The sequence below is a fragment of the Triticum dicoccoides genome, chromosome 5A (genome assembly GCF_002162155.2).
Source record: "Triticum dicoccoides isolate Atlit2015 ecotype Zavitan chromosome 5A, WEW_v2.0, whole genome shotgun sequence".
NCBI classification, from domain to species: domain Eukaryota; kingdom Viridiplantae; phylum Streptophyta; class Magnoliopsida; order Poales; family Poaceae; genus Triticum; species Triticum dicoccoides.
The window spans coordinates 709,274,735-709,302,394 of NC_041388.1; the positions used below are offsets into that span (position 1 = coordinate 709,274,735).

The following is a 27,660-nucleotide window of genomic DNA, read 5'->3' on the forward strand; positions in this document are numbered from 1 at the left end:
CCCAGGGGCCGATCCTGGCCGTCCGATCCCACGGGGGTGGTGAGCTCTGAGGTGAGGTGAGGTCAATGATAAGGTAGTACGTATATGATGGAATTTTAGTGGGAAAACAAGGTATGGTTAAATTAACAAACACACCTTGTGGAGCAGGAGAAATGACGATATTATTTGTGAGAAGCGTTCTGATATCGTGATAATGTTCTCCTCTATGTTCTTGAAGTTCTATCAGATGCAATCTTTTTTTACGTTGTGTTTGTTGGGATACGATGAATTATGAGTTTATGATTTGAATATCTATGATTAGTAATTGGAGTCTTTTCTAAACTACTTTATAATGTATGATTGTTATAGCTTTGTATTTCTCTTTGATCTATCCGTTTAGTTTCACAAACTAGATTGATTTATCTTCAGCCGGAGAGGTGCTTTGTGATGGGTTCAATCTTGCAGTGCTCTATCCCAGTGACAGAAAGGGACAAGACATGTATTTGTATTGTTGCCATTAAGGGTAGGCGTTACTCTGTTTTTATTAATTTAATACCCTAGATGCATGCTGGATAGCAGCCGGTGGGTGGAGTAATAGTAGTAGATGCAGGCAGGAGTCGGTCTACTTTGTCTCGGACATGATGGCCATATACATGACCATTGCCTTGAATATCGTCATAACTATGCGCTTTTTTATTAGTTGCACAATAGTAATATGTTTACCCATCGTATGCTATGTGTTCAGGAAACAAGTCTCTAGTGAAAATTATGGCCTGAGGTCTACTTTAATCACATATTAAATCTGAAAATACCTTGCTGCACTTTTATTTTGTTTTATTTTGCTTTGCAATTTAATTTTTTATCTATCACTATCAGAATTAATCCTTGCAAGTAACGAGATCAAGGGGACTTATAACCCTCTTGCCCGCGGTGGGTGCAAGTATTTGCTTTTGTCTGCGTAGGTGTTGTTCACGAGGCTTTGTGTGATTCTCCTACTGGATTGATACATTGATTCTCACTGAGGGAAAATACTTACCTCTATTGGGTTGCATCTCCTCTCCTCTTCAGGGAAAATCCCAACACAGCTCACAAGTAGAACTGACCAATTAAACATGTCTATGTTTTACTAATATCAGCATCATATCATATTCGAATTTGTACAAGTAAACTTGTTTAGCTTGATGGGTGGAGTAGTGCTATTACGACACGAAGCACATAGGCTGATCGTAGTGATCATAAAAGGGGAAATGATAACCCACAAGTATAGGGGACCGCAACAGTTTTCGAGGGTAGAGTATTCAACCCAAATTTATCGATTCAACATAAGGAGAGTCAAAGAATATTTGCAAGTATTAGCAGTTGAGTTGTCAATTCAACCACACCTGGAGATTAATATCTGCGGCAAAGTGATCAGTAGCACAGTAATATGATAGATTTGATAGTAGTGACAGCAGCAACAGTAACGGTAACAATGATAGTAATAGCTTTGTAGCAGTGACAATAGTAACAACAACAATAGTAACTTAGCAAGATCATTATGTAGGAAAATCGTAGGCATTGGGTCGACGATTTGTTGGATGATATTCACCATATAACAGTCATAACCTAGGGCGATACGGCACTAGCTCCAGTTCATAAATATAATGTAGGCATGTATTCCGTAAATAATCATATGTGCTTATAAAAAAAACTTGCACGACATCTTTTGTCCTACCCTCTCGTGGCAGCGGGATCCTATTGAAAACTAAGGCATATTAAAGCCTCCTTTTAATAGAGAACCGGAACAAAGCATTAACACACGGTGAATACATGAACTCCTCAAACTACGGTCATCACCGGGAAGTGTCTCGACTATTGTCACTCCGGGGTTGCCGGATCATAACACGTGGTAGGTGACTATAACTTGCAAGATCGGATCTAGAACATAGATATAATGGTGATAACATAAACGGTTCGGATCTAAAATCATGGCACCCGGGCCGAAAGTGACAAGCATTAAGCATGGCAAAGTCGTAGCAACATCAATCTCAGAATGTAGTGGATACTAGGGATCAAGCCCTAACAAAACTAACTCGATTACATGATGAATCTCATCCAACTCCTCACCGACCAGCGAGCCTACGAAGGAATTACTCACTCCCGATGGAGAGCATCATGGAATTGGTGATGAAGGAGGGTTGGTGATGACGAAGATCGAAGTTCCCCCTCTCCGGAGCCCCAAACGGACTCCAGATCCTGCCTCCCGATTAAGAACAGGAGGTGACGGTGGCTCCATCTCATGAAACGCGATAATTCTTCCTACCTGATTTTTTTCTGGAAACATGTGATTTTGTAGCGTCGATTTCAGGGTCCGCGGGGCCACCAGGTGGGGACAACCCACCTAGGCGCGCCTAGAGGGGGGGCGCCCTGGTGGGTTGTGCAGACCCAGGTGCCCCCCTACGGTGGTTCTTGGCTCCAGAAATTATCTTTATTCATATAAAAATTCCTCGCAATTCGTTCCAATCCGAGAACTTTTATTTCTGCATAAAAACAACACCATGGTAGTTCTGCTGAAAACAGCGTCGGTCCGGGTTGGTTTCATTCAAATCATGCAAATTAGAGTCCAAAACAAGAGGAAATGTGTTAGAAAAAGTAGATATGACGGAGACGTATCAACTCCCCCAAGCTTAAACCTTTGCTTGTCCTCAAGCAATTCAGTTGATAAACTGAAAGTGAAAAAGAAAAACTTTTACGAACTCTTTTGCTCTTGTTTGCATAAATAAGCTTAAATAGCATCCAGGTTTTCAACCAAAATTATAACTAACCATGTCAATATTAACTCTTAAAAATTATATTAACTCATATCAATGACATAATCAAGTAGCAAGCAATAATAAGATATCTCAAATAACAACACATTGTCAAAACAACCATGATATAATATGACAATAGTGGTATCTCACTAGCCCTTTCTGAGACTGCAAAACATAAATGCAGAGCACCTCCAAAGTTCAAGCAGCGACTAAACATTGTAATTCATGGTAGAAAAGATCTAGTCATGATGCACCCAACATTAGCAACACACAATGCATAAGCATGACAACATCGATATGAGGAGAATAAGGAGTGGAAAGACCCTAAGCTTGGGGATGCCTAAGGCACCCCAAGGTAATACTCAAGGAAGACTCAAGCACCTAAGCTTGGGGATGCCCCGGAAGGCATCCCCTCTTTCGCCTTCAAAACTATCGGTATACCTTACTAAGAGCTATATTTTTATTCGTCACATGATATGTGTTTTTCTTGGAGCGTATTTTCAATTTTACTTACTGTTTGAATAAAATCATTGGATCTGAAATCTTGAATGAAAAAGAATCCTCCCATGGCTAGTTAATTATTTGACTACTCAGTGTTCTTCACTTATATCTTTTTGGAGTAGTTTGTCATTTACTCACGTGCTTCACATATATCCTATGAGTAAATGGTTGAATGAATTGAATATCATAAATCTGAATTTATATACATTTCATATGCTTACAACATAGGGAGTTATGACTTCACACATAATAAGTATAGGTAGTAAACTTATTGGAAGTTAGCAAACGCAGAATTGGTCACTTGAACAATTCATGAAAGAATATTGTCGGAAGAGAGATTTCACATATAAATATACTATCTTGGACATCTTTTGCAATTGTGAGCACTCATCAAAATATGACATGCTAAAAGGTTGATGTTGGACAAGGAAGACAACTTAATGGGTTATGTTTTCCTATATCTGAAATGTTATATTGTCTTGGATCATCCAACATATTGAGCTTGTCTTTTCCTCTCATGCTAGCCAAACTCTTTGCACCAAGTAGAGATACTACTTGTGCTTCCAAACATTCCTTAAACCAGTTTTGTCATTAGAGTCCACCATACCTACCTATGGATTGAGTAAGATCCTTCAAGTAAGTTGTCATCGGTGCATGCAATAAAAATTGCTCTCTAAATATGTATGATCTATTAGTGCGAAGAAAATAAGCATTATACGAACTTGTGATAAGGAAGAAATAAAAGCGACAGACTGCATAATAAAGGTCTTTATCACAAGCGGCAATATAAAGTGACGTTCTTTTGCATTAAGGTTTTGTGCATCCAACCATAAAAGCGCATGACAACCTCTGCTTCCCTCTGCGAAGGGCCTATCTTTTACTTTTATTTTCTACCCTTATACAAGAGTCATGGTGATCATCACCTTTCCCTTTCTACACTTTTTCCTTTGGCAAGCACTTTGTGTTGGAGCGATCCAGATACACTTGGATATAGGTTTTCATAAATTCTTATTGTTGACATTACCCTTGAGGTAAAAGGTTGGGAGGCGAAACTATAAGCCCCTATCTTTCTCTGTGTCCGATTAAAACTTTGAACCCATAAATATCACATGAGTGTTAGAAATTGTGAAAGATTAAATGATAGTTGAGTATGTGGAGTTTGCTGAATCAAAGCTCTTACATATACCCTTCTGAAAATAAGATGAATTGCAATTGTTTGATGACTAAGAGCACGATTTTTTAGTTTTCAAGAAAATTTATGATCTATACTTTAACATGTGAATAGCTTGTTACTTGATCATGAGAAGTTTTATGAGTTGAGCTACTGTTATGATATATAATGATGCTATAAAAAGTGATTGAAACTATCATTGATCAAACTTAAGCACTTGCTAGCATTCACACTTCATAAATTATTTCTTTTATCATTTAACTACTCGAGGACGAGCAAGAATTAAGCTTGGGGATGCTGATACGTCTCCAATGTATCTATAATTTATGAAGTATTCATGCCATGTTTACAATAGTTTTATATGATTTTGGTATGATTTGATTAGAACTAACCCGGACTGACACTGTTTTCAGCAGAACTACCATGGTGTTGTTTTTGTGCAGAAATAAAAGTTCTCGGAATGCGATGAAAATCAACGGAGAATTTTTCCACAAAATATAAAAAATACTAGAACAAAAATCTACCGGAGGGGAGTCTCATGGGCCCCACGAGGGTGGGGGCGCGCCCTTGTGCCTCGTGGACTACCCGTGGGGCCCCCTGACTTGTTCTCGACGCCAACCTCTCCTATAAATACCCAAACCTCCAGAAATTAACCTAGATCGGAAGTTCCGCCGCCGCAAGCCTCTGTAGCCATGAGAAATCAATCTAGGCCCTCTCTGGCACCCTGCCGGAGGGGGCCATCATCACCGGAGGTTATGGAGGAGGATCCCGGAGGGGCCATCATCACCATGAAGGCCAAGGACCAGAGGGAGAACCTCTCCCCATCCAGGGGGAGGCCATGGAGGAGGGAGCGCAAGGGGGAGAACCTCTCCTCCTCTCTCTCTCTCGGTGGCACCAGAGTGCCGTCGGGAGGGGAATCATCGCCGCGGTGATCGTCTTCATCAACATCACCATCCTCATCTCTTTTACGCGGTCCACTCTCCCGCACCCCGCTGTAATCCCTACTTGAACATGGTGCTTTATGCCACATATTATGATCCAATGATGTGTTGCCATCCTATGATGTTTTGAGTAGATATCCTTTGTCTTTGGGTTGATTGATGATCTAGATTGGTATGAGTTGTATGTTTTATTTTGGTGATGTCCTATTGTGCCCTCTGTGTCGCGCAAGCGTGAGGGATTCCCGCTGTAGGGTGTCGCAATACGTTCATGATTCGCTTATAGTGGGTTGCTTGAGTGACAGAAGCATAAACCCGAGTAAGGGGGTTGTTGCGTATGGGATAAAGGGGACTTGATGCTTTAATTCTATGGTTGGGTTTTACCTTAATGATTTTTAGTAGTTGTGGATACTTGCTAGAGTTCCAATCATAAGTGCATATGATCCAAGAAGAGAAAGTATGTTAGCTTATGCCTCTCCCTCATATGAAATTGCAATGACGACCACCGGTCTTGTCAACGATTGCATAGGATAATTCCGCACACCGACCCATCATTATCCCACACTCGCTATTTATAATATTTAGTAATATATTCTAACTTTATGATAACATCACCTACTTTTATATTTTAGCTCTTCGATATCATGCAAAGTTATCCTCTTCATACCCACAACGTAGTTTTATTTCTCGTTTCTAGTTGGAAGCAAATGTTCGGTGTACATAGGGTCGTATTAGTGGTAGATAGGACTTGAGAGAATATTGATCTTACCTTTAGCTCCTTGTGGGTTCGACACTCCATACTTATCACTTCCACCTTTGGAATTGCTACGATGATTCCCTGCACTTGGGGATTATCAGGTGGCGTGGGCGGTGAGGGCATCGAGGGCGCGGGCTGGTGGGGGTTGGGGGCGTCGGGGGTGGTGGTGGTCGGGGGCGGCGGGCTCAGTGGGGGTTGGGGGCGGCGGGTCCGTGGGGGTCGGCGGCGGGGCCGGTGGGCACGGGGGTGACACGGCTGAGGTGAGGGAGAGAAAGAGGGGGGTGGAGCGCGGGGACGACCTTTTTTAGTTAGGTGTAATTTCTTTGTCGTCTGCTAGTTTGGTGGCGCCAGAAAATAGTCTTGATAACCCACAAGTATAGGGGATCGCAACAGTTTTTGAGGGTAGAGTATTCAACCCAAATTTATTGATTCGACACGAGGCGAGCCAAAGAATATTCTCAAGTATTAACAGTTGAGTTGTCAATTCAACCGCACCTGAAAGACTTAATATCTGCAGCAAAGTATTTAGTAGCAAAGTAGTATGGAAGTAACGGTAACTGTGGCAAAAGTAATAGTAGTAGTTCTTGTAGCAATCGTAACATTGGCAACAGAAAAGTAACTAAGCAAAGATCAATATGTGAAAAGCTCGTAGGAAATGGATTAATGATGGATAATTATGTCGGATGTGATTCCTCATGCAACAGTTATAACATAGGGTGACACAGAACTAGCTCCAGTTCATCAATGTAATGTAGGCATGTATTCCGAATATAGTCATACATGCTTATGGAAAAGAACTTGCATGACATCTTTTGTCCTACCCTCCAGTGGTAGCGGGGTCCTATTGGAAACTAAGGGATATTAAGGCCTCCTTTTAATAGAGTACCAGACCAAAGCATTAACACTTAGTGAATACATGAACTCCTCAAACTACGGTCATCATCGGGAGTGGTCCCGATTATTGTCACTTCGGGGTTACCGGATCGTAACACATAGTAGGTGACTATTGACTTGCAAGATAGGATCAAGAACTCACATATATTCACGAAAACATAATAGGTTTAGATCTAAAATCATGGCACTCGGGCCCTAGTGACAAGCATTAAGCATAGCCAAGTCATAACAATATCAATCTTAGAACGTAATGGATACTAGGGATCAAACCCTAACAAAACTAACTCGATTACATGATAAATCTCATCCAACCCATCACCGTCCAGCAAGCCTACGATGGAATTACTCACGCACGACGGTGAGCATCATGAAATTGGTGATGGAGGAAGGTTGCTGATGATGATGGCGACGGATTCCCCTCTCCGGAGCCCCGAACGGACTCCAGATCAGCCCTCCCGATGAAGATTAGGGCTTGGCGGCGGCTCCGTATTGTAAAACGCGATGAATCCTTCTCTCTGATTTTTTTCTCCCTGAACATGAATATATAGAGTTGGAGTTGATGTCGGTGGATCCTCAGGGGGCCCACGAGGCAGGGGGCGCGCCCTAGGTGGGCGCCCTGCACCCTTATGGACAGGGTGTGAGCCCCTTACGCTGATTCTTTCGCCGGTATTTTTATAAATACCAAAACGTGTCTCCGTGTATTTTCAGGTCATTCCGAGAACTTTTATTTCTGCACATAAATAACACCATGGCAATTCTGTTGAAAACAACGTCAGTCCGGGTTAGTTCCATTCAAATCAAGCAAGTTAGTGTCCAAAAGAAGGGCAAAAGTGTTTGGAAAAGTAGATACGTTGGAGACGTATCAACTCCCCCAAGCTTAAACCTTTGCTTGTCCTCAAGCAATTCAGTTGACAAACTAAAAGTGATAAAGAAAAACTTTTACAAACTCTGTTTGATCTTGTTGTTGCAAATATGTAAAGCCGGCATTCAAGTTTTCAACAAAGATTATGAACTAACCATATTCACAATAACATTTAGGTCTCACGTTTACTCATATCAATGGCATAATCAACTAGCGAGCAATAATAATAAATCTTGACTAAAAACACTTTCTCAAAATAATCATAATATGATATAACAAGATGGTATCTCACTAGCCCTTTCTGAGACTGCAAAACATAAATGCAGAGCACCCCTGAAGATCAAGGACTGACTAGACATTGTACTTCATGGTAAAAGAGATCCAGTCACAGTCATACTCAATGTAAATTAATATCAATGCATGCTAATGATAGCGGTGCTTTCTAATGGGTGCTTTTTAATAAGAGGATGATGATTCAACATAAAAGTAAATAGATAGAACCTTCGCAGAGGGAAGCAGGGATTTGCAGAGGTGCTAGAGCTCAAGTTTTGAAACAGAGATAAAAAATATTTTGAGTGGCATACTTTCATTTTAACATAACAACCAAGAGATCTGGATATCTTCCATGCTACACACATTATAGGCGGTTCCCAAACAGAATGGTAAAGTTTATACCCCCCACCACCAACAAATTAACATCAATCCATGGCTTGTCTAAAACAATGGGTGCCTCCAACTAATAACAATCCTGGGGGAGTTTTGTTTGCAATTATTTTGATTTGAGCATGGGACTGGGCATCCCGGTTACCAGCCATTTTCTCGTGAATAATGAGCGGAGTCCACTCATCTTGAGAATAACCCACCTAGCATGGAAGATATAGACAGCCCTAGTTGATACATGAGCTATTCGAGCATACAAAACAGAATTTCATTTGAAGGTTTAGAGTTTGGCACATACAAATTTACTTGGAACGGCAGGTAGATACTGCATATAGGAAGGTATGGTGGACTCATATGGGATAACTTTGGGGTTTATGGAAGTGGATGCACAAGCAGTATTCCCGCTTAGTACAAGTGAAGGCTAGAAAGAGACTGGGAAGCGACCAACTAGAGAGCGACAACAGTCATGAACATGCATTAAGATTAATCAACAATGAATGCAAGCATGAGTAGTATATAAATCACCATGAACATAAATATCGTGGAGGCTATGTTGATTCTGTTTCAACTACATGCGTGAACATTTGCCAAGTCAAGCCACTCGAATCGTTCAAAGGAGGATACCACCCTATCATACCACATCACAACCATTTTAATAGCATGTTGGCATGCAAGGTAAACTATTATAAACTCTTAGCTAATTAAGCATGGCATGGGCAACTATAATCTCTAATTGTCATTGCAAACATGTTTCATTCATAATAGGCTGAATCAGGAACGATGAACTAATCATATTACAAAAAAAAAGATAGGTCGAGTTCATACCAGCTTCTCTCATCTCAATCAGTCCATCATATATCGTCATTATTGCCCTTCACTTGCACGACCGCCTGGTGTGGATAATAATAATAGTGCACGTGCATTGGACTAAGCTGGAATCTGCAAGCATTTAATATAAGGGAGAAGACAAGGTAACATGGGCTCTTAGTTAAATCAACAATAATGCATATAAGAGCCACTCAACATTTTCATCATGGTCTTCTCCTCTCGACCCCCAAAGAACAAGAAAAGAAATAAAACTATTTACACGGGAAAGCTCCCAACAAGCAAAATAAGAACGAGAAATCTTTTTGGGTTTTCTTTTAGTTACTACTATTACAAGCATGGAAAGTAAACTAGCTACAACTAATTTTTTTGGTTTTTCTTAAGGTTTTTCAAACACACAAGAAGAGGACTTAGAAAATAAAATAAACTAGCATGGATAGTACAATGAAAAAGTATGAGCACCGACAACAAGAATGAGTGTGTGAACATAAATGTAATGTCGGTGAGAAATACGTACTCCCCCAAGCTTAGGCTTTTGGCCTAAGTTGGTCTATGCCCACGGATCGAAGCCACTCCCTCCGATGTACTGAGGAGGGTCCTCAGGGTGCCACTGGTTGGCGATTTCCTCCGGATCCCACTGATAAACAGACTGACGATGAGGATCAAGTGGTGGCTCAGGCTCAGGCTCTGGGACTTGTGTCAGCCTCCAGTATGCATAAATGGCCTTGGGTGAGATGAGGTACGTGCCTGAAAGTATGTTAAATAGAGAGGGTGCAGGCAAGGTAATAATCTCACAACGAGTTTTATCAAATATCAAATTATACTTAAGCATCTTATTCTTTCTTTAACAATAAAATCATGTGCTACCATACTCTTATAATCTAGAAAATAGGAGGAAGCAACTTTTCCTGTTTCTCATAATGCCTATTAGGTATCCCAAAATGTTCAGCAAGGCGTGAAGCAAAGATGCCTTCAAAAATGGGGCCCTTTGTACAGTTCAGATTTAATCGTTTAGCAACAATGGCGCCTAAGCTGAAAGTGGTATCACGAAACAAAGCATGGTGCAAAATGACAATATCAGGAGCACTAAGATTTCCACTGTTCCCGCGACCAATTAAGCATCTACTAGCAAATATCGCAAAGTAACGTAGAACAGGAAAATGTATACTGGTAATTCTTGTATCGGAAACTTTCCTAGTTTCTCCTACAACAATTCTATCAATAAACCCATCCACATCACTACGACGTGGTTCCTCGATGCTGCCCTCAAAGGGTATCTTGCAGACCCGACAAAAATCATGGAGTGACATCTCCTTAACCTCATCATATAAGTGAAACTACACTGAAGGTGGTGATTTCTTAGTATGGAAATAAAAAATTTGCACGAAAATATTAGTGAGTAGGAGATACTGTTCGCGCTGGTTGTGGAGGAAGTCGGTGAGGCCTACATTCTCAACCAAATAATAGAAATCATCGTAAATTTCGGCGGTTCTTAGGAACTCATCACAAGGCCGTTCACACGGCCGAACCTCCGCAGTGCGAGGAAGATTGTATTTGGGCTTTTTATTCTCCTCATTCTTCTTATCCTTCGAACTTCGGCTCGAAGAACCCCTCGATAATCTCTTCATCATTTTCTTTCTCTGAAAATTTCTGAAATTTTTAGTGACTCAAAATAAAAGTGAACCAAACTCAACAAGATTGATAGCAACTACTCCTACAAGTGCCTAGAGGCTATATCATGCATTAAAACTACTTTTGACCATGTAAATTTGACATGCAAGCTCAAGAACAGGGTCACCTTAGCAGCAAAAATTTGCGATAAATAAAGCACTAGAACAAAAACTAATTGGACCATTGGAGGAGTCACATACCGAAGAACAATCCCCCAAAGCAGTTTTGTGAATGGAGCTTTGAGCAAGGAGATCGAAAATGGCAGCAAGATGAGATAGAACTCGGGTTTGAGCTATGGGAGGATTTTTTCCTGAAGGAAGACAAAGTGAGTGGGTGCTGGAATAAGTGGAGGGGGTCCACAAGGCAGGGGGCGCGCCCTGCACCCTCATGGCCAAGTGGTGGGGCCCACTAGTGCGTTCTCAGTGCCAGTAATTCTAAAATATTCTACAAAAAAGCATATATCATTTTCCAGACATTTGGAGAACTTTTATTTTCATGGTATTTTTATTGCAAGGATAATGCGGAAAACAGACAAAAAAACTATTTTTGCTTTATTTAATGTAAATAACGGAAAGTAAAAGGAGGGCACATAGAGTTGTGCTTTCTAGCTTCATCCATCTCATGCTCATCAAAAGAAATCCACTAATAAGGTTGATCAAGTCTTGTTAACAAACTCTATCCGAATAACATGAAACCCGAGAATTTTCAAATAACACTAGGTTACCTCAACAGGGATATGCATGTCCCCAACAATAAGAATATCATATTTCTTCTTTACAGTAGGAAGAGGGAATTCAAAACCTCCAATAATGATCGTTGAAATTTTTCCAATAGAATTGATACTATGTACTTGAGGTTGTTTCCTCGAAAAGTGTACCGTATGCTCATTACCATTAACATGAAAAGTGACATTGCCTTTGTTGCAGTCAATAACAGCCCCTGCAGTATTCAAAAAGGGTCTACCAAGGATAATCGACATACTATCGTCCTCGGAAATATCAAGAATAACAAAGTCTGTTAAAATAGTAACATTTGCAACCATAATAGCCACATCCTCACAAATACCGACACGTATAGCAGTTGATTTATCGGCCATTTGCAAAGATATTTCAGTAGGTGTCAACTTATTCAAATCAAGTCTATGATATAAATAGAGAGGCATAACACTAACACCAGCTCCAAGATCACATAAAGCAGTTTTAACATAGTTTCTTTTAGTGGAGCATGGTATAGTTGGTACTTCGGGATCTCCTAGTTTCTTAGGTATTCCACCTTTAAAAGTATAATTGGCAAGCATGGTGGAAATTTTAGCTTCTGGTATCTTTTTTTTATTTGTAACAATATCTTTCATATACTTAGCATAAGGATTCATTTTAAGCATATCAGTCAAACGCATACGCAAAAGGATAGGTCTAATCATTCCAGCAAAGCGCTCAAAATCCTCATCATTCTTTTTCTTGGATGGTTTAGGAGGAAAAGGCATGGGTTTCTGAACCCATGGTTCTCTTTCTTTACCGTGCTTCCTAGCAACGAAGTCTCTCTTATCATAACGTTGATTCTTTTATTGTGGGTTATCAAGATCAACAGCAGGTTCAATCTCTACATCATTGTTATTGCTAGGTTGAGCATCAACATGAACATGAACATCATCATTAACATTATCACTAGGTTCATGTTCATTACTAGATTGTGTTTCAGCATCAGAAATAGAAATATCATTAGGATTCTCAGGTGTGTCAACAACAGGTTCACTAGAAGCATGCAAAGTCCTATCATTTTTCTTTTTCTTCTTCTTAGAAGGACTAGGTGCATCAACATTAATTCTATGAGAATCTTGCTCAACTCTCATAGGGTGCCCCTCAGGATACAAAGGTTCCTGAGTCATTTTACCACCTCTAGTCACAACTCTAACAACATTTCCATTTTCCTTATTATTCAATTCATTGAGCAAATCATCCTGTGCTTTAAGCACTTGTTCTACTTGAGTGGTAACCATAGAAGCATGTTTACTAATAAGTTTAAGGTCACCTTTAACTCTAGACATATAATCAGTCAAGTGTTCAATCATATAAGCATCACGTTTCAATTGTCTACCAATATATAAGCATTGAAGTTTTCTTGTTTAACAATAAAATTATCGAACTCATCCAAGCATTGGCTAGCAGACTTATTACGAGGAATATCAACTTCATCAAATCTATAGAGAGAATTTACCTTTACTACCTGTGTCGGGTTATTAAGACCATGTATTTCTTCAATAGGTGGTAAATTCTTAACATCTTCAGCTTTAATACCCTTTTCTTTCATAGATTTCTTTGCCTCTTGCATATCTTCAGGACTGAGAAATAGAATACCCCTTTTCTTCGGAGTTGGCTTAGGAGTTGGTTCAGGAAGTGTCCAATCATTATCATTACTCAATATATTATTCAATAACAATTCAGCTTGCTCAACAGTTCTTTCCCTGAAAACACAACCAGCACAACTATCCAGGTGGTCTCTAGAAGCATCGGTTAGTCCATTATAAAAGATATCAAGTATTTCATTTTTCTTGAGAGGATGATCAGGCAAAGCATTAAGTAATCGGAGAAGCCTCCCCTAAGCTTGTGGGAGACTCTCTTCTTCAATTTGCACAAAATTATATATTTCCCTTAAGGTAGTTTGTTTCTTATGAGCGGGGAAATATTTAGCAGAGAAGTAATAAATCATATCCTGGGGACTACGCACACAACTAGGAGCAAGAGAATTAAACCATGTTTTAGCATCACCCTTTAATGAGAATGTAAATAACTTAAGGATATAGTAGTAATGATTTTTTTCCTCATGAGTGAATATGGTGGCTATATCATTCAATTTAGTAAGATGCGCCACAGCAGTTTCGGATTCATAGCCATAAAAAGATCATATTCAACCAAAGTAATTAACTCAGGATCAACAGAGAAATCATAATCCTTATCAGAAATACAGATAGGTGAAGTAGCAGAAGCAGGGTCATATTTCATTCTAGCATTCAAAGACTTTTCTTTCAGCTTAGCTAACAGTTTCTTAAGATCATATCTAACTTTGCAAGCAAAAAGGTCTCTCGCAGTTTCTTCATCCATAACATAACCCTCAGACACATCAGGAAATTCATATCCATGGGGAGAATCTTCATCATCACTTTCATCAACATTATCAGTTTCAATAATTTCACTTTCTCTAACCCTAGAAAGTTGTTCATCAAGAAATTCACCTAATGGCACAATATTATCAAGCATAGAAGTAGTTTCATCATAAGCATAATGCATAGCAGAAGTGGCATCATCAATAACATCTGACATATCAAAATCAATAGCAGGAGTAGGTGTCGCAAGTTTACTCAAAACAGAAGGTGAATCAAGTGCAGAGCTAGATGGCAGTTCCTTACCTCCCCTCGTAGTTGAGGGAAAAATCTTGGTTCTTTCATCTTTCAAGTTCCTCATAGTGATCAATAGATATAAATCCCAAGTGACTCAAAGAATAGAGCTATGCTCCCCGGCAACGGCCCAGAAAATAGTCTTGATAACCCACAAGTATAGGGGATCGCAACAGTTTTCGAGGATAGAGTATTCAACACAAATTTATTGATTTGACACAAGGGGAGCCAAAGAATATTCTCAAGTATTAACAATTGAGTTGTCAATTCAACCGCACCTGAAAGACTTAATATCTGCAACAAAGTATTTAGTTGCAAAGTGGTATGGAAGTAACGGTAACAGTGGCAAAAGTAACAGTAGTAGTTCTTGTAGCAATCGTAACAGTGGCAACGGAAAAATAAACTAAGTTAAGATCAATATGTGAAAAGCTCGTAGGAAATGGATTAATGATGGATAATTATGTCGGATGTGATTCCTCATGCAACAGTTATAACATAGGGTGACACAGAACTAGCTCCAGTTCATCAATGTAATGTAGGCATGTATTCCGAATATAGTCATACATGCTTATGGAAAAGAACTTGCATGACATCTTTTGTCCTACCCTCCCGTGGCAGCGGGGTCCTGTTGGAAACTAAGGGATATTAAGGCCTCCTTTTAATAGAGTACCGGACCAAAGCATTAACACTTAGTGAATACACGAACTCCTCAAACTACGGTCATCATCGGGAGTGGTCCCAATTATTGTCACTTCGGGGTTACCGGATCATAACACATAGTAGGTGACTATTGACTTGCAAGATAGGATCAAGAACTCACATATATTCATGAAAACATAATAGGTTCAGATCTGAAATCATGGCACTCGGGCCCTAGTGACAAGCATTAAGCATAGCAAAGTCATAGCAATATCAATCTTAGAACGTAATGGATACTAGGGATCAAACGCTAACAAAACTAACTCAATTACATGATAAATCTCATCCAACCCATCACCGTCCAGCAAGCCTACGATGGAATTACTCACGCACGACGGTGAGCATCATAAAATTGGTGATGGAGGAAGGTTGATGATGACGATGGCGACGGATTCCCCTCTCCGGAGCCCAGAACGGACTCCAGATCAGCCCTCCCGATGAAGATTAGGGCTTGGCGGCGACTCCGTATCGTAAAGCACGATGAATCCTTCTCTCTAATTTTTTCTTCCTGAACGTGAATATATAGAGTTGGAGTTGACGTCGGTGGATCCTCAGGGGTCCCACGAGGCAGGGGGCGCACCCCAGGGGGGCGCCCTGCACCCTCATGGACAGGGTGTGGGCCCCCTTACGCTGATTCTTTCGCCAGTATTTTTACAAATTGCAAAACGTGTCTCCGTGAATTTTCAGGTCATTTCAATAACTTTTATTTCTGCACAAAAATAACACCATGGTAATTCTGCTAAAAACAACGCCTGTCCGGGTTAGTTCCATTCAAATCATGCAAGTTAGAGTCCAAAACAAGGGCAAAAGTGTTTGGAAAAGTAGATTCTTTGAAGACGTATTAGTCGTTAGGTGGTACTCGTTAGTGGGCCACCCTTCCTCTTTGCTGTCTGCTAGCAGACGACAAAGCTTCTATGCCGTCCGCTAGCGGACGGCAAAGATCTTGCTGACGGCAAACATGATCTTTGCCGTCAGCTCTTTCTTTGCCATTAGTTTTGTGTAAGCTTATGGCAAAGACATTCTTGTCCGTTAGTTGGCTGACAGCAAAGAGCTGGCTGACGGCAAAGATCTTGATTTCAGTAGTGTAATATGCTATTTTATATTATTTTGGGACTAACCTATTAACCTAGAGCCCAATGCCAGTTTCTGTTTTTTTCCTTGTTTTTCAATTTCGCAAAAATGGAATACCAAACGGAGTCCAAACGAAATGAACCTTCGCGATAATTTTTCTTGGACCAGAAGACAACTAGAAAACTTGGAGATGAAGTCGGAGATGAGTAAGAAAGAAAAGGAAAACAGGAAAACAAAACGAAAAAAAGATATAAGAAAAACCAAACAAAAAACAAAAAGAAAAGGACAAAAGCCGGAGAAACCAGAACAAAAGTGAAGAAATCAGAAAGAAAAGAAATAAACCCAGTAAAATTTGAAAAAGAAACAAAGAAAACCATTGTAGAAAAAAAAACTAGAGTAAAACCCGGCTCTTTTCCTTCTAGTAGGTCGCGCTTGACTTATTTAACATGAACTAGATCGTGCTTAACAGTGCTACGAAGCACCTAGGAAACGTTGGTTCATAGCTAACTTATGGCCAGCCCAACTAGCTCGTTTAAGACCTCCATTTTTTCATTTTCGTTCTTTACTTTTCTCATTCTCGGTTTTTTAATTTTCATTTATTTTTTATTTCATTTTACTTTCCTTTTAATTTTACTTTATATTATATTTTAATTTATTTTTAAAGAAATTGTGAACAACGTTCCAACTTTATAATTTTTTTATAAAATCTTGAATATTTTCTGAAATCATGTACATTTGTCGGATTCGAAATACTATTATGGATCAGAATATGTCTAAAATTCGTGAAGAAAAATTAGTCATGAACATTTTCGAATTCATGGAGTTTTTGTCAAATACATGAAAACTTTGTGAAATGGTGAACATTGTTTTGAAGTTCATGAACAGTTTTTTGAATTGGCAGAAAGAAATTGTCAACCAATATTTCTGAAATTCAGAAAATATTTTTTTATTTGGAAGAAATGTTTTTGAAATGCATGAATAATTTTTATTAATAAGAAAATATTTTTTGAATTGATGACATTCTTTCATAATTCACGAATATTTTTTTAATTTTTTTGAAACATTTCATAAAACTATCTTAATGTTTCTTAGCCCGTAAACTTTTTTTCAAATTCTTGATTTTTTTTCAAAATCATGTAATTTTTTTTATTTCAGTACATTATTTTTCAAAATCATGAATATTTTTTAATATGCGAAAAAATTAATCTCAAAAAATTTGAATCCATGAACCTTTTATGATTCTTGTTTTTTAAGGGAATTTGTAGTTTGTTTGAAATTTGTTTTTTTGTTAAATCATGAAGAAAAAAGTTCATTTTACTACCCTGAATAAGTGGGTGGTTCACTATACCCCCTAATCTATTTTTCGGTTTGTTTAGTCCCAAACAAATCCAAACCGGACAAAACACCTCCTTGGCTGGTTTTTCTCCACCTGCTGCTGATGTGGCACTAGTCAACGGTTGTTTTGACCCGGGTGGGCCCCCCTTGTCAGGTCTCTCTCTCTCTCTCTCTCTCTCTCTCTCTCTCCAGGTCACAACAGCCCCGAGCCCCCGACCTTCTCTATGCACGGCTGCGTCTGAGCACCACCGCGCCGTTGTGTCACCGCTGAAGCCCTCCACGCCGGCGACCTCTCACTCCTAGCGCTGCTCCGCTGTCGGTCGCCTCATCGCTTCTGTTCCGACAAGGAGCTCACCGTCGGCCACCTCCGGGCCTCCTGCAGCACCTCCCCGCCGTCCAGCGACGCCACCGTCGGCCTCGACGCTGGCGGCGAGGCAGAGGAGCTTGCACAGCGGTGACTGCATGTGAAGGAAAGAAAAGTGAGGAAGAACTCACGATTGTATTATCCTCTGGGTGTACACTTATACACAGATAACAAAAAAGTTCTTTTCGGCGATGAATGGATGAAAAAATTTCTGTACGTGGGCCGCCGAAAAGAACTTTTTTGCTATCCGAGGTGGTACTAATTTTTTATGCCGAAAAGAATTTCTGTACATGGGCCGCGCACTCTGGCCCGGCGAAGCCAGCCCACTTATTTGTCTGCCAACGCAGCTGATAAAATACTATTTCCCGCACTAGGCAACAAATGGTCGAGTTTTGCACAGGACAACCAATATTGGGCTAGCCCATTTTTCTTTGTTTCTGTGTTTTACTTCTATTATTATTATTATTTTTCTATCTCGCTTTTCCATTCCTATTTTATTTTTATTTTATTATTTATTTTGTAAATTAAAAATTCTGAAAAAACGTTCAAAATTTAAAAACAATTTTTTGTAAATGTTCAGAATTCCAAAATTTTCTTGCTATTTTGTAAAATATTCAGAAGATGCAAAAAGTTTTCCATTTTTGCAAAAAAACATACTTTTGAAAATTGTTCGAGATGTCTAAAAAGAAACCGGCATTTCAAAAAATGCATCAAATTAAGAAAATATTATTATTTTTATTTAAATTGTCAAAACTAAAAATGATCTTCATGTATAAAAGATACACATTTTCTAAAAATCTTACGAAACACATGTTCCAATTTTAAAAAATGTTAGAAAATACAAATAATGTTAATGTTTTTTTGTCGGATTTTCGCACAGGACAACCAATAGTGGGTTGGCCCATTTTCTTTGTTTCTGTGTTTTACTCCTATTTTATTCTGCTTTCCCTATCTCTTTCTTCCCTTCCAAGTTTATTTTTCTTTTAGAATTTATTTCTGAAATTAGAAACTCTCAAAAAATTCAGACTTAAGAAAAACAATTTTTTGAAAATGTTAAGAACTCCGAAATTTTGTTGCTATTTTGAAAAATATTCGGAACCTGCAAAACAATTCCCGTTTTTTTTAAATATTGTTTTTAAAAATCGTTCGAGATGTCTTAAATTAAAATGGCATTTCAAAAATGCTCCAACTTCGAAAAATATTCCTTTTTAGTGAAATTTACACAATTAAAAATAATGTTTTGTATAAAGATATCCATTTTCTAAAAATCTTATGAATTTTCAACACATGTTCCCGTTTTTAAAAATGTTCACAAAGTCAAATATTGTTAATATTTTTATAAAAAAAGTTGGTATTTTCAGAAAATGTTTGATAATTTAAAAAGATGTTCCTTTTCATATTTTGTTCGTGTTTTTTTAAAAGTGTACATAATTAAAAAAAACTGTTCCGTATTAAAAAAATGTTCATGTCTCCTAGAATATTTAGAAACTTCATACCTTAAAATCCCCTCGATCGACAGGATTGAAAGGAAAAGTAGATTGAATAACTCATGTGCCTTATCTGACGTACGGTGACGTAACAAAACTCTTAAATGCCCTCAATTAATGAATGGAAAAAATAACAGATTAATTCTTTCACGCGGGGCGAAACTGTGAAGCTAAACGTTCTTTTTTTCATGTGCATATAAGATTTTGCTTGCACTATAATTATCACTGACTTTAAATGCATATTATTTATCTCCCGTTGCAACGCACGGGCATATGTGCTAGTATAGATAAAAGGATTTGACCGTGAACAATCCATTCATAGTCAAACTCCAATGTAATGAATCTGGTTGGTCGGATAATTGAACATCCATCAATATCCGTACCAAATGTATCCATGAATTCCACCGCTCCCCGACTAGAGAACGCCTAAAATGAATATTCAAAGGGGTCGATTGTAATATCGTGCCAACATAACTCTCCTTACGTTGGACAATATTATAAAGATTTGGATATTGAATGGCTAAGGGCGCCTCCCCTAGCCATGTGTCCTCCTAAAATCGTGTGGTCATTTCATTACCAACAACAAATTTGGTTCTATGAAAGAATAAGTCTTTAATTCACATAAGCCCCTTCCAGAAAGGTGAATCTGCCAGCCTTGTGGTGACTTGTGCTAGCGTTTTCGATTGTAGATATTTCTTGCGTAAAATTTGTGCCCACGTACCATCGTTCTCTACCGAAAGCCTAAATAGCCATTTGCTCATAAGGCATTTATTATTAATTTCCAGGTCTCAATACCGAGACCTCCCTGATCCTTGAGTCGGCATAATATATCCCAACGAGCTAAGCGATATTTCTTCTTGATCTCATCCGACTGCCAGAAGAGTCGAGATCCCACTAACTTTGGATGTATGAGTGAATCACCATGTTATTGATCTGGTCAAGCACAGGACGAGACGTGAGGTATTAAATTTCTGAGCCGCCATTTAAGAAGCACATATTTTTTTTTCCGCATCATGTCCTTTTCACTCTCAACAGACCTGACCGCTGGTGCCTAACTTCCGGCACAAATTTAGAACAACTCAACCACTCTTTCATTCCTCTGGGTCTAAACATCCTATGAGACGCAGCATGGCGCTCTGATTGCTTCTCTCTCTCTCTCTCTCTATATATATATATATATATATATATATATATATATATACTCCAGTCCGGTGACCCCATACTCATTCTCATTGCAAGCCGCTCTTTGTGCATTCGATAACCGGCTTGTCGCTGGCAAGCCGCTCTCTCCTGGACTCCTGGTAGTGTCCTCATCTCTCAAGATGGTGTATTTGCCCTGGGATTCTTCTTCCCGTCCAACTCCACCAAGAACCATCACTATGTTGGCATATGGTACAACGGAATCCCGGAACGCACCGTGGTATGGGTTTCTAACCGTGTGGCGCCGATTACCACTAACCTTTCCTCTGCAAATCTTGCCGTCACCAGCAGCTCCGACATAGTCCTGTATGATAGCGATGGTCATGTCCTCTGGACAACGAACAACAACATCAGCATCGACAAGGACGTCGTCGCCTCGGTGGAAGCAGTGTTGGACAACACTGGAAACTTCATCCTTAGATCGCTAGCTGACAGTGCCATACTATGGCAAAGCTTCGACCACCCTACTGACACCCTCGTACCCGGCATGAACCTCAGGCTCAGCCACAACACGCTTCCATTGCAGCACCTCGTCTCTTGGAAAGGCCAACATGACCCATCCCCCGGTGAGTTCTCCTACGGCGCAAACCCTAAAAGCCTCCTCCAGTGCTTCATCTGGAATGGCTCCAGACCACACCTGCGAAGCCCGGTGTGGACAAACTACCTCAACATGGACAGATTCAAAAAGTCTGCCATTTACATGGCCTTACATTACACCGGCGATGAGGTGTACATGTCCTTCGGCATGCCGACTGGTTCCTTCATCCTGCTGGTCAGGATGGAGATTGACTACTCGGGCAAGGTAAATATACTAAGCTGGGATAGCAACATGTTGGTATGGAGAGCTCTTTATGTAGAGCCTCAACATGAGTGCAATATGTATGGCTATTGCGGTCCTTATGGTTACTGCGACAACACAGAAATCGTCCCTGTCTGCAAGTGCCTTGACGGTTTTGAGCCGACAGATGGTAAAGGATGGATCGCCGGTAGCTTCTCACAGGGATGCCGCCCGAAGGAGGTGCGAAGGTGCACATGGAGACGGTTTCCTAGCCTTTCCAGGCATGAAGGTCCCTGACAAATTCCTCCATGTCTTGAGCAAAAGCTTTGACGAGTGCACGGAGGAATGTAGAAGCAATTGCTCCTGCGTGGCATATGCTTACTCCAGGATGAGCAACATGGATATTGATGGAGATGACACAAGATGCTTGGTATGGATGGGAGATTTGATCGACATGGAGAACAACACTCAAGGAGGGGAGAACCTCTATGTTCGGACTAGAATATTGCAAGGTATGCATGATTCCTTGCTCCTCTTTGTCTAGTTGTTTCTCTATCTTTTACTAGTACAAGTAGATAGAGATAGATTCTCTTCACTTATTTTATGTGAAGAGAAAAATTGGAGAAATAGTGCCCTCATATTTTTATTCAAGAAAGGAGTCTGCTATGAATGTGGTGATAAGCACTGACAAACTTTGGTGATTCTCCTTACATCAATTTTTGTGCAGGTGACATGAGAAAGATCAAAACCCTAGAAATTGTATTATCAGTTGTTTCAAGTTTTCTGGTACTCATATGCGTGGGGCTTATTTGGATATATGCTTTTAGAGGTTGGAAATTATTGCTTTAGTTCTAAATTTGATGTCATCTCTAGTCCCAAGAAACTAAAGAGACGGTACTCACACTGCTGATAGGCAATCAAGGAAGCAAGGTTGTCTGGGAAAGGTTGATGCGGCGGGATACAAGAAATTACAATGAGCTCACTAATAGTAACACAGAGTTTCCCATTTTTAACTTCAGGGCAATTGCTGCCGCGACAAATAATTTCACTGAATCCAACATTCTTGGCAAAGGAGGCTTTGGCAATGTTTATAAGGCAAGAATTATTTGTACTTATTATTATATTTCTCTCTCTTTTTTCCAAGGGAGATAGTTAGATCATTAATGGAAGATCCAACTTTCTTCACTCAATAATACCTCATGCATGTTTCAGGGAAGGTTGGAAGATCGTAAGGAAATTGCTGTGAAAAGGCTTCGTGTAGGTTCTGTCCAAGGGGCAGTGGAGTTCAAAAATGAAATAGCTCTGATTTCCAGGTTGCAGCACAAAAACTTGGTGGAACTTCTAGGCTACAGTATTCATGAAGATGAAAACCTTTTGATTTATGAATACCTACCTAACCGAAGTTTGGATTACTTCATTTTCAGTAGGTTCTGCTCACTTGTTGCTAAATCTTTACTTTTGGTCAAACGTCGCTGATAAGATGATTTATCTAATTCTGTCCCTGACAGATGGTACAAGAAAATTGCTGCTAAACTGGTCCACGAGATTTAAGATAATCAGGGGTGTAGCCAGGGGCCTTGTTTATCTTCACCAAGATTCCAGATTGATGATGATTCATAGAGATCTCAAAGCAAGTAACATATTGTTGGATGTTGAGATGAGCCCCAAAATTTCTGATTTTGGTATGGCTAGGCTCTTTGGTGTCCATGAACAGGAAGGACATACCGATCGAGTTGTTGGAACATTGTGAGTAGTGAGGAATTTCATTTATGTGATCTCTCAACTTCTGTGCTTCAACCGGTTTATAATTTTAAATTTACCGTGGTTAATTCTCAAAGCAGGGGATCGCCGGAATACGCAATGGAAGGCATCATCTCTGTAAAATCCGATGTTTACAGCTTTGGCATATTACTTCTAGAGATTGTAAGTGGCATGAAGATCGGCACCACAACCCCAAGCGCACATGCACGCACTCATAACCTTATAGATTATGTAAGTGTTTCGTACTTTATTAGTGATTATGGCTGCGTGCATCTTTTGATGCAGAGGTTGGGTGTTATCGTCCTTTTTGGAAAAATAACTTTATTTAGTGATCAGAACTTGTTCAACTGATATGAAGAGGTGCTACTTTGTACTTAATTAATGACATGATTGGTTTGATGCAGGCATGGAGCTTAAGGAAGTATGGGAAAATGATGGATCTAGTCGACTCATCTATCGTAGAGGGTTGCTCTCTCGTTGAACCTCTACGATGCATACATATCGGACTCTTGTCGGTGCAGGACGACCCAAACGCTCGCCCCCCCATGTCTTGGGTGATAGCAAGCTTGGAGAACGAAGATATTGAGCTCCCGCAGCCAGAAGAGCCTATGTGCTTTGCACGCTGTAACTACGGAGCTGGCGAAAGCCAAGTACATGACATAAGCCTCAAAAACCTCAAGGGGTGCTAGAAAATCGTTGGCCATGTCTTGTCCTTGTGACCCTAATATCTTCCATGTACTTACCTGCTCGGTTCTACACGATACTAGTTGAGCTCTCTCACCACCAGGATTGTAATTTGTGCTTGTAATCTGTATGCTTGTAACTTTAATGTGTAATACGGTTGTCCTCTTCTTCTCCTTCATTGGTTGTCTCGATAATTAAGTATTTGGAACAAGTTCTAGCAAAATCAGTTTTAAGAGGATTTTTACGGAAAACCAGTTTTAAGTTGTTCACTTGTCAAAATTGGTTTGTAGAGTACTTTATTTGGGCTTAAAAACTTCAAATATGGCACTAGTTTGCCTAAGACGAGTATTGAATGGATTTTCATCTCACAACTGAATGTGCATGAGATCATAGGTTTTGGATCCCAAGTGGACCTTTTTTCTTGAGGGGCACCGGAATTCACGGTTACCACGGTAACCGTGAAATTCCGAAAAAAAATCGAACGGAATTAATAATCAAATTTTAAATTCAAATTTTTTAAGAACGATATAAATAGCAAATTGACTCTACGTATCATCTACGTTACCCTGGACTAGTGGCTATTCGACCACAGCTGGGTCTTTCTCGCTCGTCACGGGTTTGAGCCCTGGTCGTGCAGCTTTTTTTTTTAAGTTTTGCACTCTCAAAAAGTTAAAACATGAGAGCCGAAAGTCGAACCCGCGTCTCCCAGACGAGGGAAGGTTCGCTTTACCACCAGGCCACGACGAGTTCTGTCTCTATGGAAGAGATGACCTATATTTAACTATACTATGAGAATTTGAATTCAAAAATTTCAAATTATTCAAGATTTTTTGCTGGATATGAATGTTTCTCGAGGGTGGACGGTAAACGCGGTAACCGCGCGGAACCTCGGAATTTCGCTTGGTTACCAAAACGAGGGATCATACTCGGCCTCCTGTTCTCTAAATCTTCTTCTTCTTCAAAGCATTGATGCACATACTTGTCTCCTCTTCCACGAGCGGTAGAATTGCTGGCATGGTCACCAAAGGGCATAAGTCTGGTCGATGAGCCTATATCACCTCGTCGTCGAATGAGACGACCTTGATCATCGGCACGACGGTGGACGTCGTGAAAGGGTTGCATGCCGATGAGCGCCTCAAGGAGCAGCACACTAAGACGTCGCTCTACGACTGTGGTCTTTGGTCTGTGAGGGAGTCCTGGATTAGGGGGTATCCGGACAGCCGGACTATATCCTTTGGCCGGACTGTTGGACTATGAAGATACAAGATTGAAGACTTCGTCCCGTGTCCGGATGGGACTCTCCTTGGCGTGGAAGGCAAACTTGGCGGTACGGATATGTAGATCTCCTTCCTTGTAACCGACTCTGTGTAACCCTAGCCCCCTTCGATGTCTATATAAACCGGAGGGTTTAGTCCGTAGGACCAAGAACAACAATCATACCATAGGCTAGCTTCTAGGGTTTAGCCTCTTCGATCTCGTGGTAGATCAACTCTTGTAATACTCATATCATCAAGATCAATCAAGCAGGAGTAGGGTTTTGTCTCCATCGAGAGGGCCCGAACCTGAGTAAAAACATCGCGTCCCACGTCTCCTGTTACCATCCGCCTAGACGCACAGTTCGGGACCCCCTACCCGAGATCCGCCGGTTTTGACACCGACATTGGTGCTTTCATTGAGAGTTCTTCTGTGTCGTCATCGTTAGGCTGGATGGCCCCTTCAATCATCGATAGCGATGCGGTCCGGGGTGAGACTTTTCTCCTCAGACAGATCTTTGTATTCGGCGGCTTCGCATTGCGAGCCAACTCGCTTGGCCATCTGGAGCAGATCGAGAGTTACGCCCCTGGCCACCAGGTCAGGTTTGCAAGCATAAACCACACGGCCGACATCCACGGAGTCTTGATCTTCGACGGATTCGAGCCCTTGCCGAGTGCGCTGCACGGTCACGATGAGCATGATTTAGCTCTACCATCTGGCAGTGTTCGGGAGATCGCACCGGCGACCGCTCCGACCCTCAATTCGGAGCCAGTTGCGCCATCCAAGGACGGGTGGATAGACCCCGCCACGGAGGCCGCATCTTCAGCGGCGATCGAGCCAAATACCGACCTTACCCTTCACGGGAGCCATGACACCGAACTGCCGGATTCTTCCCCGGCCACGGACTCCGAACCGCCTGCGCCCGTGCCTATCGAATCCAACTGGGTGCCAATCATGGAGTTCACCTCTGCGGATATCTTTCAGCACTCGCCCTTTGACGACATACTGAACTCATTAAGGTCTCTCTCCTTGTCAGGAGAGTCATGGCTGAACTATGGCCGGCCAGATCGGGATGTGGACGACGAAGAAATTCGCCGCCCACCCACCACCCACTTAGTAGCCACTGTCGACGATTTGACCGACATGCTCGCCTTCGACTCCGAAAACATCGACGGTATGGACGACGATGCAGGAGACGAACAGGAGCCACTGCCCACAGGGCACTGGATGCCCACTTCATCATATGATGTATACATGGTGGATACACCCAAAGAAAACGACGACGAGGAACGGAAGGACGCAGCGAAGGATCGTTCCCTCGAGAAGCAGTCAAAGCGGCGGCGTAAGCGCCGCTCCAAATCCCGCCTCGGCAGAAACAACAATCATATAGACCCAGCGATAGAGCAGGGTGAGCCAGCGGACGACAAACACGGCATTGAACCACCGTCCGACCACGGCAACACGGAGAATCAAACCGAACAACCCGTCTCCGGTGAAGATAACAGTCCGGATGACATCACACCGGACAGGCACCCGGAGCAACAGAATACCCATCAAAGGCTTGTTGCCACTGCGAGGAGTCTAAAAAAGCAGAAGCAAAGGCTCAGGGCTGCACAAGACACACTCAGAATTAGATGGAGTAAAGTACTCAACACTACAGCAAAGTACGGCGGTAGTCGCCACACAAAGAGCTACCCGAAGCGAAAGCTTCTACCTGAATTCGATGATGAGACCTTAGATCCCCCGCAATCAAAAAACAAAACAACCATCTGGTCGGATAGATGACCTCATGGCCAACATAGAGCGGCAAACGACGCCGCACACAAGCCAGTACGCGATGCACATGAGGGCTCGCATCAAAAGGACGGCGTAACCAGATCCATCTACGGGCCAAGCAAGCGCGCTCCAGCACGCAATGCAACACAACAAAAATCCGAACACCACGGTACACCCAAATACAGGGGTGCCACACACCCCCTATGTTTCACCGATGAGGTGCTGGACCATGAATTTCCAGAGGGATTCAAACCCGTAAACATAGAGGCGTACGACGGAACGACAGACCCTGGGGTCTGGATTGAGGACTACATCCTCCATATCCACATGGCTCGAGGAGACGATCTCCATGCCATCAAGTACTTACCCCTCAAGTTCAAAGGGCCAGCTCGGCACTGGCTTAAAAGCCTCCCCGAAAACTCCATTGGAAGCTGGGAAGAGCTCGAGGACGCTTTTCGGGCAAATTTTCAAGGGACCTATGTCCGACCACCGGATGCAGATGATTTAAGTCATATAACTCAACAGCTCGGAGAGTCAGCCCGAAAGCTTTGGAACAAGTTTCTCACTAAAAAGAACCAAATAGTCGACTGTCTGGACGCTGAAGCCTTAGCAGCTTTCAAGCATAGCGTTCGAGACGAATGGCTTGCCAGACACCTCGGCCAAGAAAAGCCGAGAACAATGGCAGCATTAAGAAGCCTCATGACCCGCTTTTGCACGGGCGAGGACAGCTGGTTAGCCCGATGTAGCACCAGCGACCCACGTACATCCGAAGTCAGGAACGGAAACGGGAAGCCACGATGCAGCAAAAAC

At 41.2% G+C, this 27,660-nt stretch overlaps 1 pseudogene; it reads left to right on the forward strand.

Moving 5' to 3' along the window:
- Positions 1 to 20,410: 20,410 nt before the first annotated feature.
- On the forward strand, positions 20,411 to 23,825 carry LOC119300563 (annotated as a pseudogene).
- The last annotated feature ends 3,835 nt before the right edge of the window (positions 23,826 to 27,660 follow it).